Source organism: Eublepharis macularius, chromosome 1 (genome assembly GCF_028583425.1).
Source record: "Eublepharis macularius isolate TG4126 chromosome 1, MPM_Emac_v1.0, whole genome shotgun sequence".
Lineage (NCBI taxonomy): Eukaryota > Metazoa > Chordata > Lepidosauria > Squamata > Eublepharidae > Eublepharis > Eublepharis macularius.
The window spans coordinates 77,400,325-77,414,602 of NC_072790.1; the positions used below are offsets into that span (position 1 = coordinate 77,400,325).

Consider the following 14,278-nt stretch of genomic DNA (forward strand, 5'->3'; position numbering starts at 1 on the left):
CACGCAGTCCCGGGAGCATGCACATGCTTTGCACACGCATGTGTATGGTACCCAGTGAGTTCCACCACCTCTTTTCCCAACCTCCCCCTTAATTCACAAAGCTATTCTTTAAATACCAAGGAGCGTTTTGCACTTATATTCTTTTTGAAGGCTTCTTTCTGTTTGAAAAGGAACCTGAATACGTTCAGAAATACTCAGCTATTTCTGCCAGGACTGGAAAAAAGTACAACTGCAGCCCTAACAGCTGCTTCTTCTGAAATTAGTTATGGGTGTATGTCATCACCAGCCAGTTTTGTCCTTCTCTGCTTCTGAAGTGCATTTGTAAATGGAAGCGGGCTACGGTTCTCTCTCACTGGCCTCCCCTCTCAGTATTTGGAGAGCATCTTATTGTGGCCGACACATACAGCAAGCAGCTTCTCCATGTCCAAGCGCTGTCTGGGTTCTGGTTTTGTCCTGAGTCTTGGCAATGCAACGGTGGCTTCTCTGCTGGGGGAAGTGAGTCACAGAACTGATCTGACTCCCCTTCTCCTCCCTGCACCTTACTGATGCATTTCCTGTTGTGGGGGACGAATGCATGTCAGGTCAATGTCACCCTTGCTCAGTTCCCAGCCTGGCCATGGAAACATCTGGCTTGATCCAGTTCCTGACAGTTATCACATCAACCTGCAGCAGTGACTTCCACAAGCCAACCACTCTAAGAGAAGTATTTTGTTTTGTCTGCCCTAAATCTGCCATTAACTTCATTGTGTGACCCTAAATTCTAGTATTATGGAGAGGAAGAAATAATTCTCTAGCAATTTTCTCTGCTCCAAGCATATTTTTATAAACATCTTGCACGTTTCCCCTTAATGATATTTTCTATACATGAAAGCCTCGGACTCCTAAGCCTTTCCTCATAAGGAAGATGGTCCAACTCCTTGTGAATTTGTCCATTTCTGCACCATCATTCCGAATGCAGCCACATCACAGATCTATACAAGAGCATCATGACACTGTCTTGTTTATAATTCCATCTAATTATCCCTAGAATGGAATCTACCTTTTCCAATACTGCCATACACAATATTTTTCATTAACTGATCCATAATGACCTGCAGATCTCTTTCCTAGCCAGTCAATGTGGGTTTAGATACTATCAGCACATATTTAAAGTTAGGATTTTTCATTCTAATGTGCATCACTTTATACATACTCACATTTTACTTGGACATGGTATCTACTCACTCAATTTGGTGACATCCATTTGGAGGACCTCAGACTTCTTTGGGGGATGTGGAACAGTATAGTATAACTCAATCTCATCAGATCTCAGAAGCTAAACTGGGTTGCTGCTTGGATGGGAGACCACCAAGGAACACTCTGTTTAAGGAAGGAAATGGTTTTCACTTACTGCTCACTTGCCTTGAAAGTCCTTTTCATTATAAGTTAATTGCTACTTGACGGCACGTACATTCATATAATCTGCTTTGGTTCTCATGATCCTCAATAATCTAGTGCCCTCTGCAAATTTACAGCGCAATCCTAAGTAGAACTACTTCAGTCTAAGCCCATTGAAATCAATATGCTTAGACTGGAGTAATTCTGTTTAGGATCACACTGTCAGTCAATTTGATGCTTACCTCCAATTCCCAAACAATTTTTAACAAATTAAATAGCACTGGTCCCAGTCCCTGCACAACCCTATTTACTTCTCCCCATTGTAAGAATTTACCACTCATTCATATCCTCTGTGTTCTGTTTAAGTATTTTCTAGTCCAGATGAAGCCCCGTCCTTTTATCACATGATTATTGAGATTATTCCCACCTTTATTGAGGAATGTTGTCAAAAGTTTTTTGACAACCTTAGCCTCAAAAGGCATGAATTCATTGCAGCTAAGCACACAGCTCTAACTTCTCCGCAGTAGGCATGCTCTCATACATGCAACAATCTGTTCAGTACACTGGATAGGCCCCACCCACTCTGCTGTCTGTCAACCTTCAAAATTGTTTTGGTCTTTTAATCTCTTTTAACTTGAAATGAAGGCAGAAATAGCGGAAATAGATCAAATACTTAGGAGTCTGGCCCCAAGGCTTTCCATGGATTCATGCTGCTACAGCATGAATTCCCCCAATGTCTTCAAAGTGCTCAGTGCTGCTTCCTTAAGGGTGAAGTGCTTCTTTCATTACCTGGTGGTCCCATTTTGTCTCCTCAAGGGTCTCAGCTCAGCTCAGCGACTGGCCTCCACACACTCCCTCCTGCACTTCTCTATTTCTTCATCATGTTCCTTGCTGGACTGCACCATCATCTGCTTAGGGACACTGCACAGACTGGCAACATGTCTATTTTGGGCTCTCGCACTGAGTAGACCTGCCAGGGGACAACTTCATCATCTTGGGCTCATCATTCAAACCGGGGGGGGGGGGGAATACCACAGGAGCACAATGAGATGGAGACAAGTTTCATTGCCACAACTCACTGCTCAGAATTCTTGCTTCACATAAAGTCAACCCAATACCATGGCAGGCTGTGCATTTGGGCGAACCTACACACCTCCTTCATGACTGGCCCTTACAGGAATTGCAGCTGTGTTAGTGCATACATGCTTCTGCACAGAATCGCTCCCTGCAATGAGAAAACTTGGTTGCTGCAGGAAACAGAGGATGTGATCGTCGTCATTGTTCTGAATACCCTTGAGAGCGGTATAGTTTTAATGAGGAGACCTCGGGATTGCTCCTGTGCTAAAATGAACCATGTTCATCTCTTTCACACGCACCCGCCCCTTCTATCTGTGTAGAACGGCTAAGAATGATAAAGAGAAACGGGAAAGACAACCAGGGAGAGCAGAACCTCCACGTCAGCCTCCGAGGAAGCCGGCTGAGCGAAGTAACCACAAGAATGTCACCCAGAGCCAGCGCAAGACCCCGGCAGCGGGGGCGGGGGGGAATTTGTGAACGAGTCTCGAGGGCCCAGGCGGTGTTTTCTTCATACCCTTCCTAGGGGCTCCGCCCAAAAGAGTGGCCTGCTTACATGTCAGTCATGCCGCTTCACCCAATTAAGTGTAGGCCTCATCTTGTGGGCGTTTACTGGACGGGCTAATCAGAAGCCAGCTTGTTTACTGGTAGCGAAATTCAAACACAAATCTCCTCCAGCTGGGAATCGCCTTCCCGGCTCTCCTCCACCTTCCCCCGGTCCCTCGGAGTACTCCGGCTGCAAAGCTTCCGCTGCCCGCCTGCCCTACTGCGGAACGTTGCCGGCGAGAGCCCCCAAGCCCCGGTGAGTCAACCTTCCTCGCCCCTGGGCTGGCAGCTTGAGAGAAAAGGGGTGTGTGTCTTTTTAAACTGCGGTTGTATTTGCCGCCCTATTAAAATCCTCGCCCCCCACGCTTCTTTCCTCCTGCTTCCCTATCTCTCCCTCTTTATATGTAAAATGTAATACGCGCCTCTTGAAAACTTATCAGTAATTGCATAGACCGCCCATTTGCTTTCTTTGTGATGTTGGGAGTTGAGCGCTTTTCGTATCCTCTTGAAATTACGTCATGCCTTCAGATTACGATGAATTATAATATTTATTAAGGAGGAGAGGGGGAAGGAGCGTACAAAATGCTCCTTCCTCTTCACCCCCCCAGCCCCCGATGTGGTTGCTCCGGGGAAGGAGCGCCATGTGCGTGGCTTTATCCTTCCCACCAGGCAGCCTTCATTGTGACCGGCAAGGAGGGCCACGGGTTCAGTAGAGCTTGGCTAGGATCGTGGCTAGCGTGCAGCTGACAAGGAAGATGTTTGTGTCTGGATTTATCCTGTGCTGGCGCAGGGGCTGTGTAGCCTGGGTGCTGCAAGCAAGGAGGAATGTGGTGGCGGCTGGCTTCACCCTGTACAAGTCCTAGATCCAGTGCAGCCAGTGAGGAACTTGCTGGCAACCTAAGCTGCCATTTCCTCCAGAGGACCTTACCTTCTACGTAATTAAGAGATCATCTGTAATTGTGTGAGAAATCCTGGCCCCATTTTGAAGATGGTAATCCAAGCTGCTGTGCTCTTCTTCACAGCACTCCCAAGGATTCCACACACTGAATTTTATATGGAAAACAAATTTGAAATATCTGATTTATATATGTATGAATGAAAGCTTTTATGTTCTTTTTCTTGGCATATTTTATGACTTCTGTTACTCTATGTAAATAAGACCATAGCCCGCTGGCTCAGACCAATGGTTCATCTAGTCCAGGGTACTATTTCACACAGCAACCATCTAGTTACCCTAGAGTTCCAAGCAGTGCATAGAGGCCAAGGCCTTCCTGTGATGTTGCTTCTTACATTGGTATTCCGAAGTTTTCTATTATTTGTGCTTCATAATATTGTTTCACCTCTAGGATGATGCTACAATGTGATTTTTAACAGTGGAATTTATTTTATTGCCTTTGTCCCCAGTGGGGACCCAAATTAGCTTATTCTTTATTTTATCCTCCCGCCACCAACCCTGTGATAGTTTTAGATGGGTAGCCATGTTAGTCTGCTGTAGAACAGCAGACTTTGTGTCTAGTGGCACCTCAGAGATCAACAAGATTTTCAGTGTATGAGCTTTTAAGAGTCAGAGCTTCGCTCTTCAGATACCAACCCTGTGAGCTAGGTTAGGTTGAGAATGTATGGCTGCCCCAAAATCACTCAGCAAGCTTCCGTAGCAGAGTGGAGATTCAAAGCTTGGTCTCCTAGATCCTAGTCTGGCACTCTTAGCCACTACATGTCTCAAGCCTGCATTTCTGGGAGGGAGTGAATACCTGCTAATACCTGGGCAGTGAGAACAGGCCAAAGGGCATTTCCAAGGTTGAGGTAGAATCTGGCCATGTAATGAGATACCTGATTTTACATAGATTTTAGAATACTCCATGCAAAAATCATGATTCTTGTCTTTGCCTATGAAGTCTGTGGCATGGTGATGCCATAAAGTTCTGGATACCTTTTTAAAATGATGCTGCGGACATGGATTTGATGTATGTGATAGTGAATATGCAGTTTCTTGGCATAAAACTTGAAGGCATCCTTGAAGTGTTGACTTCTGTGATTATGCTTTTGTGCTATGGTGACACCATGATGCACTCAATCTGTAGATTTGTGGTGGAATCAGTTGATGTCATGTGTGAAAATATAGTTGATTTTTGTGGATTTAATGTACAAATTGTGAAAATCCATAAAGATTCATACCTTAGATGCATGTTTTTGCACCAAGGCAGTGCTACAAAGCTCCAGATCTTTTTCTTTTTGGGTAATCAGTGGGCATTTGATGGTGATTTTGAAGGGAGTCCATATATAGGTCATGTTGCTGCATGATGGTGCCATAAAACAGTGGATCTATGTATGTTGTGGTTAAATCTACATACACTGATGTGATATGTGATTCAACAGAGAAGCAGCAGGAGTGTGTCAATTTTAAAATCATGAAGGTTCATGTTTTCTACAGTGGGTTTGTACCAACAAGAATATGATTTTTATTGTGGTGTTTATGGACAAGGATATGAGCTGTGGTATGATAATGTTGCAGGGCCACTTTGGGGTCAGGAAGAGGTTGTCCTCCAGGCCAGATTGCCCAGGTATCCTGGAGGGTTTTTTTGCCTTCCTCTGGGTGTTGAGCAGGGGTCATGGTGGGGTGGGGGTTAGAATGTAAATTTCCTGCATTGTACAGGGAATTGGACTAGATGGTCCCTGGGGTCCCTTCCAGCTCCATGATTCTACAATGGTGTTTTTGTGTTTTCAGCACAAAAATGATGTGAATTCAGGAGGGATCCATTTAAAATAATTTAGATCAAAGTTTTATCCTGCCTCCCATTTCAAGGATCTTTGCTTTTAAATTCCGTGATCTAATATAGAAAGCAAAAGTTGTTTCCTGGATTGTCTAAACTTCTAAGAGTGTTTTTCTTATTACCTCTTCCCCCCTCCCCCCAAACCCCCTCTCCACTCCGCCTGGTATGTTTGAGTCGAAATAATTTTAACAGAGATCAATCAATCTATTCGAAAATTACGCATTTTTTTCTCGTAAAGGATATTTCTACAGTGGGTTTATTAACAGGCTGCTTCAAAAGCAGTGTAGATCAGGATTTTTAAGTCAATCGTCTACTGAAGCTAAAACGCCTTGAATAGAAAATAGTGTTATAAATGCTACCTGAATCAGTCTTTCCTGAATGTATTAACAACTGTACTGCCAGTACTTGGGACCAGTTCATCTTTTCATGTAGCCAAAGAAAGGAGCATGTAATTCAGGCAGGAGTTTTCAAGACTGATACTATCCGTTTAAAACTAGGAAACGCCTACACGCGCGCACCCCCCCACCCCCGAAAGCGGGCCCAAAATTACCACACAAAGCTGTTTATTTCTGTAGTACAGCTCCATTAACTGCTGACCCGCTCCCGCCCTTGCCGGCTACGGACGTGCCACTTCCGCCCCGTCGTCGGCTCCAGCCCACGCCCCCACCTCAGTCCCCTATCACCTTCCAAGAGGGCAGGCGGACGAGTAGGCTTAAGCTCTGGAGTCTTTAGGCGCTTATTCCAGTGCCTGAATGAAATTGCAGGTCTAGAAACTAGGCGGTGTCTTAGACAGAAGTTAGAGGGGGCTTCGCTCGAGTGGGGAAAGCCTTCTTGAGGCGCGCCAAAATTCAAGCGTAGCAAGGCGAAGAGGGAGGTCCCGCGGCCGGCGGGGAAAGGGAATTGTTGTGAGGCAACCGCGTTTCGAAGGTCTGTTTTCTGTCGACTCCTACGCTCTCGGACCACTACAGAAAAATCGTCTTTTGGTCACTGCTCAATATCCGTGAGAGTTTGTTTATGGGATACTCATTCTGAAGCAAAGAGAAGGACGAGCGCCTTTCAGTAGTCCCGAAACACCATTTATGCGCTTGTTAATCGTGTTTGCCTCCTGCTTCTTTTCCTAGGACAACCTAGCGGGGGGGGGGGGAGGGTTCCAGTTTATCTTATTCTCACATCAACCCCACGAGAATGGCATACCAATGCGATTTTGCGGTTTGGCAAGCGTTTGGGCCAGCGTCCTGCATGTTGGTGGTGCCTTGCCGTGGGCTCCGTGCTTTACGCCGTGGGAAGTGTTATGATTTTCTGCTTGTGGACTGAGATTAATTACTGCAGGTCTTTTGAGAGATGATCATCTTCAAAAAGTGGGTTTATTTTGCTAATGGTCCTTTTTAGTATTTGAGCATAGCTGAAGTAATTACTGTATTGTTTTTAATAGTTCTACCTATTGAATGTATTTCTTTCCAGTAGTAAGTGATAGCCTGGTGTGATAATTCTGATAAACATTTCTTTCACTTTTTAATCTAACTGGTACCCAACGAAATGAGTGTCATCTTCCTGAGGACCAAGATGGTAACTGTTGGGTATAAAAGGTAGTTCAAATGGGTAGGCTGAAATATCTTCGTCTTCCTGTTGGCACCTATCCCCTTGTAACTTTTTGCTCACTCTCCAACACATATTTGTTCTTGTTAGTACTCTGTTTTCCATCAGAAGTTCAAAGTAGGTTACAGTTAATGCATCATACATATTACAAGAATTGAATGTCAGCACTGTAATTAAGTATCATTCTCTTTCCCTTTCACCAGTAACAAGCCGTCTCTCAGCCAGTTTCCAGGGCCATTTGGGCCTCCCAGTCCACCACTGAGTGCAAGCCTGTGCAGATTTATTTCAATATAAACCCACTGAAATTAGTGCATTTAAACTGGAGTAACTGCATAGGACTGAACTATAACACTCACAATCCTAACTATTTAAATAAATCTCATTTAACTTCATGCCAGTGTACATGGGCTTAAGCTGCTTAATTACAGACTAACTAGTCTGTCTCCTTCCTGTGAAGATAAGTGTGAACTTAATGCAATTGAAGCCATAAAGCAATAATAGCTGGATTGTCGTGAGAACACCCTAGAATTGATCTGTATATATAGATCTCAGTGTAAGCAACGTAACTTGTGTATGATACATATTAGGGTCACTATATTAGTACAGTCACTTTTACTGTTCACCAGATGTTTGGGAGGCAGCAAGGAAAATAAGTAAAGAAAAGTCATGTGACTTGAATGTCTAAGGAGAGGTGTTTCTTCTGTAGCTTGACTCTTCTTGGAGGACAGAAATTTACCTTGGGTAGGGGAGACTCATATTGGCCCCACCACATTGTCTCTTTTTTTGTTTTGGTAGCACAGGTCTTCCAAACATGCCCCTGAATTATGAAAGCAGGAAAAGGAGCTGCATTCTCTCTTTTTTTCCTGGCCCGATTTTAAGTGTTTGTATTGCTGCTTGGCAAATGAACATCCCTCTTTGTAGATTAGAGCCTGCCAGGGTGGATAAAAATCAATGATTTTTAAAAAAAAAATAAAAAAAATCAGATTTTTTTGATTTAAATCAGATTTTTTTAAATAAAATGCTTTTTGAGGAAAATATATTACCATCCAAAGGTTATTCCATCATGAAATAAATATTAGTTTTTAATTATGTAGAATAAGGCTGTATATGTTTATTTTTTTTGGTAAATAAATTCCATTAATCCATTCACAATGTCATGCTCTTCCAGAGGTTTTTGTAAGATTATTGGGCAGTTTCTCTGCCTACAAGATATTATCACAGATGCTTGGTTTTGCAGTTCTCAAAACTGAATTTGTGTCAGCTCAGCAGAGATCACATGCCTCTTCTTCACAGCAAAAATGTTACAACATGAACAGAGTTGAGAAAAAGACCTTAATCCTATTGTTCTACAAACCTATGAAGACAAAATCAACCCCTCCAGTGCTAAGTTTCAAGAAGTTCAGTGAATAGAAACAATATTTTTCTGATTGTTTGGAGTGGAATAGATCTGCACAAGAAGAAACTAAGTGTGAGGAGGGAGGGGCAAGCAGTACAAAATGAAAGTGAAACTTTTTGAGCACAATACTGCACAAGTCTTTGGATCTTTTGTGTGTATGACCTGAGGTTTATCACATTCTTTCTTTGGAGGAAAAAACCTATAATGGCAGCAGGCCGTAAAAGAGACCCAGTTTGGGAATACTTTAATGAAGTTCCTTTACCTATCGGTAAGGCAGGCATCTACTTGCATATTAAAGTTATACCAGCAAGAATTAGTCTTTATGTAGAAAACTATGATTTAAATCAAGCCTTAATGACTAGTGATTTAAATCATGATTTAAATCAGTTTGATTTAAATCAAATCCACCCTGGAGCCTGCATTAGTTAAGAAGAAAGAAAAGGGGTTGTGACTCAGTGGCAGAGCATCTGCTTGTGTCCTAAGGTCCTAAAGTCTATCCCTGAATTTTCCAGTTAAAAGGGTCTGGCAGTAGATGATGTGACAGACCTCTACATAAAACCCTGGACAGCTCAGCCAGTCTGAGTAGATGATACTAACTTTGATGGACTAATGGTCTTATTCAGTATAAGGTAGTTTCATATGCTGAACTCCAGAGATGGTAAGTGTAAACAAGGGATGAAAGAACTATGCATGCCATAAAGTGTAACTATCTGGATATAACTGGCCATTCTGAAGAAATAAAGACATCCAGTTGAAGAACTGAAAAGGAAATTGGTATAGACAGATTGAAAATGAAATCCTGCCCTGAAGTCAGTGTTGACTTATGGCGACCCCGGTGGGGTTTTCATGGCAAGAGACTGACAGGTAGTTTGCCATTGCCTGCCTCTGCAACTTTGGTCTTTGCTGGAAGTCTCTCATCCAATTACTAACCAAGGCCAACCCTGCTTAGCTTCTGAGATCTGAAGAGAACGGGCTCTCATGGGCTATCCAGGTCCACATTTCAAATAAAGAGAGCTTGGTACTGGCTGGCTTAAAAAGAGGACTGTCGTGGGCATGAGTTTCAGTATTTTAAGCAATAACGATCTGGACCGACCTCTTGTCATTTTCCTCTTCTTTCAGTTTCAGGGGTAATAACAGAATATGCAGTGCAGTGTCTTAGGTTCGGCCTTACCAACTGAGCAGTGTGTTGGCAGAGAATTGGGTATGCAAAGTCTGCTTCTTGCCTCTGCCCAACATGCACATGTCTCTTCAGTGATAGGAAATTAAAGTTGTTTAGATAAAGAGAAGGGCTGCCTTTGAAGGGTGCTTAAAAGGGAAGTAATTTTTTGGAAAACATGAGTGAAAAAATGAGGGGGCGGGAAATTGAAATATGTATAATACTTTCTACCAGGCTCTAACCTTATTTCATATTTTTTCATTATAATATATAAATACTAAAACTATCAGTTTATGCAAATACAACTATTATACATAGTAGAAATAGTGTTTCCATTCTATTATTGCCTTATATAACCAATTATGTACAACAAAATTGCATTTCTTAGTGTCAGGTCTTGCGGCAGCTGCTGCTGGGCGGGGCCCCGGCATAGCCAGCCCTGACGTCAGAGGGGTGCCAGGGATACTGCAGGATCCTGCTCTGTGGAAGGAGGGGTGGTATACCTCACCCAGACTCCCTCTCAGTCCACTTGCTGGCCTGCTCAACCTGTGCCACTCATCCCTTTTGACCTCTGCCATCTCCTCCTCCTCCACCACCAACTTTCCTCCTTGCTTCTGCTCCGCTCCACCTCCTCTCCATCACTCCTACTCAATCAACCCACCCTGAATGCTCTCCTGAGCCAGCTTTTATAGGGTTTTCCTTGGCTGCCTCCGCCCTTCCTTCCAAGCTCCTTCTCTCTCCTGAGGCTGCCCAGCTGTGTCTGCTCTCAGGTGTTCCTTCTCTTCCATTAACTCCTCCCGGCCTTCCCTGCCTCTCTAGCAGGGTGGGGCTGAATGTAAAGGTGTCCCAGCTGAGGCTTTCTCTAGGTGTGCCTTCTTCTCTCCCCCGCTCATTCTCCTTTAACTTTCCCTGCAGGACTGGGCTGGCAGGGCCTTTCCAGGTGCCACGCCTTGGCCGTCTCTGCCTCTACTCACGAGGTGCCCTTCCAGCCGGCATCTGGGCTGCCTGTCCCTTGGAGCTGGGCGTGGCTGCCCTTCCCTGGCAGGCTTCCCCTCTGGCTCTTCCCCTCCCACACTTGCTGCTGGCTGTGTTGCCTTCCCTGGAGCCTCTGGGCCCCCTGACTCTGCTGCTGGGGGGCTGTGCCTGTTCCAGCCCCCTGACTCTGCTGCTGGGGTGCTGTGCCTGTTCCAGCCCCCTGGCTCTACTGCTGGGGTGCTGTGGCTGCTCCAGCCTCTTGGCTCTGCTGCTGGAGTGCTGTGACTGTTCCAGCCCCCTGGACAAGTGCCTGTGGAAGCATCTGGGTGGATGTCTCCTGGGGGTCTCCCGTCCTTTTCTACAGGTAAGTCCGGGAGCTGGGTTGCGGACCCCGGACACTTAGGCATTCCTCCAGTTTGATCCTGTTTCAATATAGGACAAAAGCTTGCCAAGTATTATATTAATATTTCCTGTGAGTATGATTTTCTTTCCCAAAGGTATTTATGTCATTACCTTATTCAGCATTACCTTATTACCTTATTCAGCAGCATAATATACTAAGCCTTAAGCAGCCAAGATTCAATTTTTGGTAGCAGTCTCCTTGTCCAGTTCTGAGCTACTGATACTCTCTGCTACCAATAATTTTTTAAAATAAGAATCTTCTCCAGCAACACAAAAATGCATCACTTATAACTTGGCTCATATAAATATGTGATTTGGTATACGTTTCTGAAATTTAAAAATACAAATATCTTAATATTCTACAAGCAAACTTGCAGATATACCCAATAGTAGAGAGAGAGTTTTCTTCAAAGTGCTGTACTATTTGGTACTTTAGGACATGTATCTGAGTTTTTGCCATCTGAAAAATAGAAAAAAAACCCCTTGAAAATAGGAAACACAAATTCTTCACAACAAAATTTGATTTGCGCAAATAAAGTGACAGCAGGGCTAGCAGCACGTCTGGAAATTGGATGTTAAACGCTGAACTCTTCAGCAGTATATAATTCTCAGCATAGTCCTTGTAAGAAAATTAGGCATGTTTGGAAGCCGGGTTCAGGTAGCTGGCTCAAGGTCGACTCAGCCTTCCATCCTTCCGAGGTTGGTAAAATGAGTACCCAGTTTCCTGGGGGTAAAGTGTAGCTGTCTGGGGAAGGCAATGGTAAACCACCTCGTAATGAAAAGTCTGCCAAGAATACGTTGTGATGCGACATTCCCCCCATGGGTCAGTAATGACGTAGTGCTTGCACAGGGGACTATCTTTACCTTTTTAAGTAATAAACACATCTTTGAAAATAGTCTGTTTACAGCATGCATAGGAATTAATGTTCTCTAATGCTATTTGTCTTGCATAATAATCTTACTACTAGACAGTTTCATACTTCATCTTAAATTTTTTTTACTCATTCCGAAGCAGAAACTATTTCAGAGGAGTTCATTTCATTGCTCCCCGCGATTGGGAAAAAAATGGAGGAAAATATCTTTAGGGAAAAAACAGGAAGAAAAAAGTGCTTTTATCACCACCCCTGCCCGCGCGCCTTTTTCTTCTGAGCCTGTATGTGTGTAAAGTGCCATCAAGTTGCAGTTGACTTATGGCTACCTCATTGGTTTTTCAAAGCAAGAAATTAGTAGAGATGGTTTAGCTATTGCCTGTCTCTATGTAGTGACCCTGTCTTACGTGGTGGTTTCCCATCCAAATACTGACCCCATGGCCAACCCTGCTTAGCAGCTGAGATTTGACTAGCCTGGGCCATCTAGGTCAGGTCCTTAGGAGCCTACACATCTTTAACTGGGCATCCAGTGTGTCAAGCCAAATACAGGGGTGTGTTCATACATACTCTTGCTTTCACTTCAAGGCTTTACTTCTTCCTGATTTCTGAACCATAATATGGGATAGGCCATTAGTACAGAAACTCCTGAAATCTGCACTAAAAAGTCCATGTACCCTCATGAGTTTGTTATGCGCATTTGAAAGAAATGTAAGTAACTTCTTGAATGAGAAGCCACTGTTGCTTTGGAGGGAGAAAAGGAACATTGCCTCAGGAGATAGTGTCAGTTTGGTTCCAAAAAGGACTTGCTTGCTACTAACCTTTTGCAAGTCTGTATTTGTTCAAGATGCTGGCATCACTAGAATGTGAGGGAGTGATTTGTTTTTAAAAAAATTATCCGGTTTAATCAGTGAAACATACTAAGCAAAATCCTTGGTTGCCACTGGGAAGAGTTGTATAACTTTCTGACATTGTAATTGCAAATGACAAGTCTTCCCCTCGCCCCCACAAGAGTGAGATTTGGGGCTTGTGTCTAGGTGTTGGTGTAACAGTTGTATGTTTCTTAATTCTTATGTGGAAGTGTGGGAAATCGCTGTCTGTCAAGGACAAGTCTGTAACAAGCTGTGTATAATCTTACTCTTGGGATTAATTTTAAAGGATTATTTTAAGATCTCTCTCTTAGATTATGAAAGATTTTGTGGTCTGTAGATATTTTTACTTTTGTGCTACAAAGTGATTCTATTTACTACCAATGCCTCCAAGTTTATTTTATTTGAAGTTTTAGTGCAAATGCTCCTTATGGAATTATACTACTTCTGTCTTCTCTAGCTTGAACTGAATACAGTTTAGTTCTTTCTTGGCTAACATGTTAAGCTCCTTTACTCTCCTTCAATAACTGAAATGATTCCTTAGCTAAATCCTTGTGTTTAAACTTTGTCTCATGTCAGCCTTGGTGATTACCCAAAACAGACCTGCCTAGTTTGTGATCCAGTAAACTAAACTCTGCTCATCAGAGTCTTGTAAGTGTTCCAGAAACATCCAGTGTATGTGAGTGGTGCCTGTTGGGCTGCTAAACATGGTTGACGTGGTGAATTTAGCTTAACTAGTCACAAATTCTGTGGGCCTCCTTTAGAATTTCATTTGACATTCTTATTGTACTTACTATGTAGATATGGTAAAGACAAACTAGACAAGATACTAGAAGGTTCATGATTAGATCTCCAACACACTTTGTATTGCTAAGCAGCAACTTCAGATGGAGACTGTCAGGTTGGAGTTGCAATGTGGAGGAAGAGATTTTTAACGCTTTCTCTTATGCTGTTTTTCCTGACCTCAAATCCACTCCACCTCCATTCACTACCTCTTGTTTGTTCTATTGAATGATAGGTACTGAATATATCTCTAGGGAGCCATTTCAGGTTAAGAGAATGGTTTGCATGGTATGGCTCCAGCTAAGGGTGTGCCCCCCCCCAAAAAATCTGGGAAATCTGAATCCAGGTTTCAGGGATCATCAAAAAATCCAGGATTCCTAAAATCTAGGAGACATTCTCTGATCTGATTAAGACAGATAAGAGAATCCCGGATTTATTCCGCCATTATTCCCTATGTGAAAACTATC

At 43.3% G+C, this 14,278-nt stretch overlaps 1 protein-coding gene across 2 annotated transcripts in view; it reads left to right on the top strand.

The window, feature by feature from the left end:
• Positions 1 to 3,159: 3,159 nt before the first annotated feature.
• TTK (TTK protein kinase) overlaps positions 3,160 to 14,278 on the top strand; it is a 77,190-nt gene continuing 66,071 nt past the window's right edge. The window contains exon 1 of one of the 2 annotated variants that reach the window (XM_054983136.1): positions 3,160 to 3,253. The gene's annotated coding sequence lies outside the window, so the exon portion shown is untranslated. Of the gene's footprint in view, positions 3,254 to 6,631; positions 6,696 to 14,278 lie in introns of those variants that run through there. The other variant, XM_054983129.1, reaches the window with a different exon arrangement.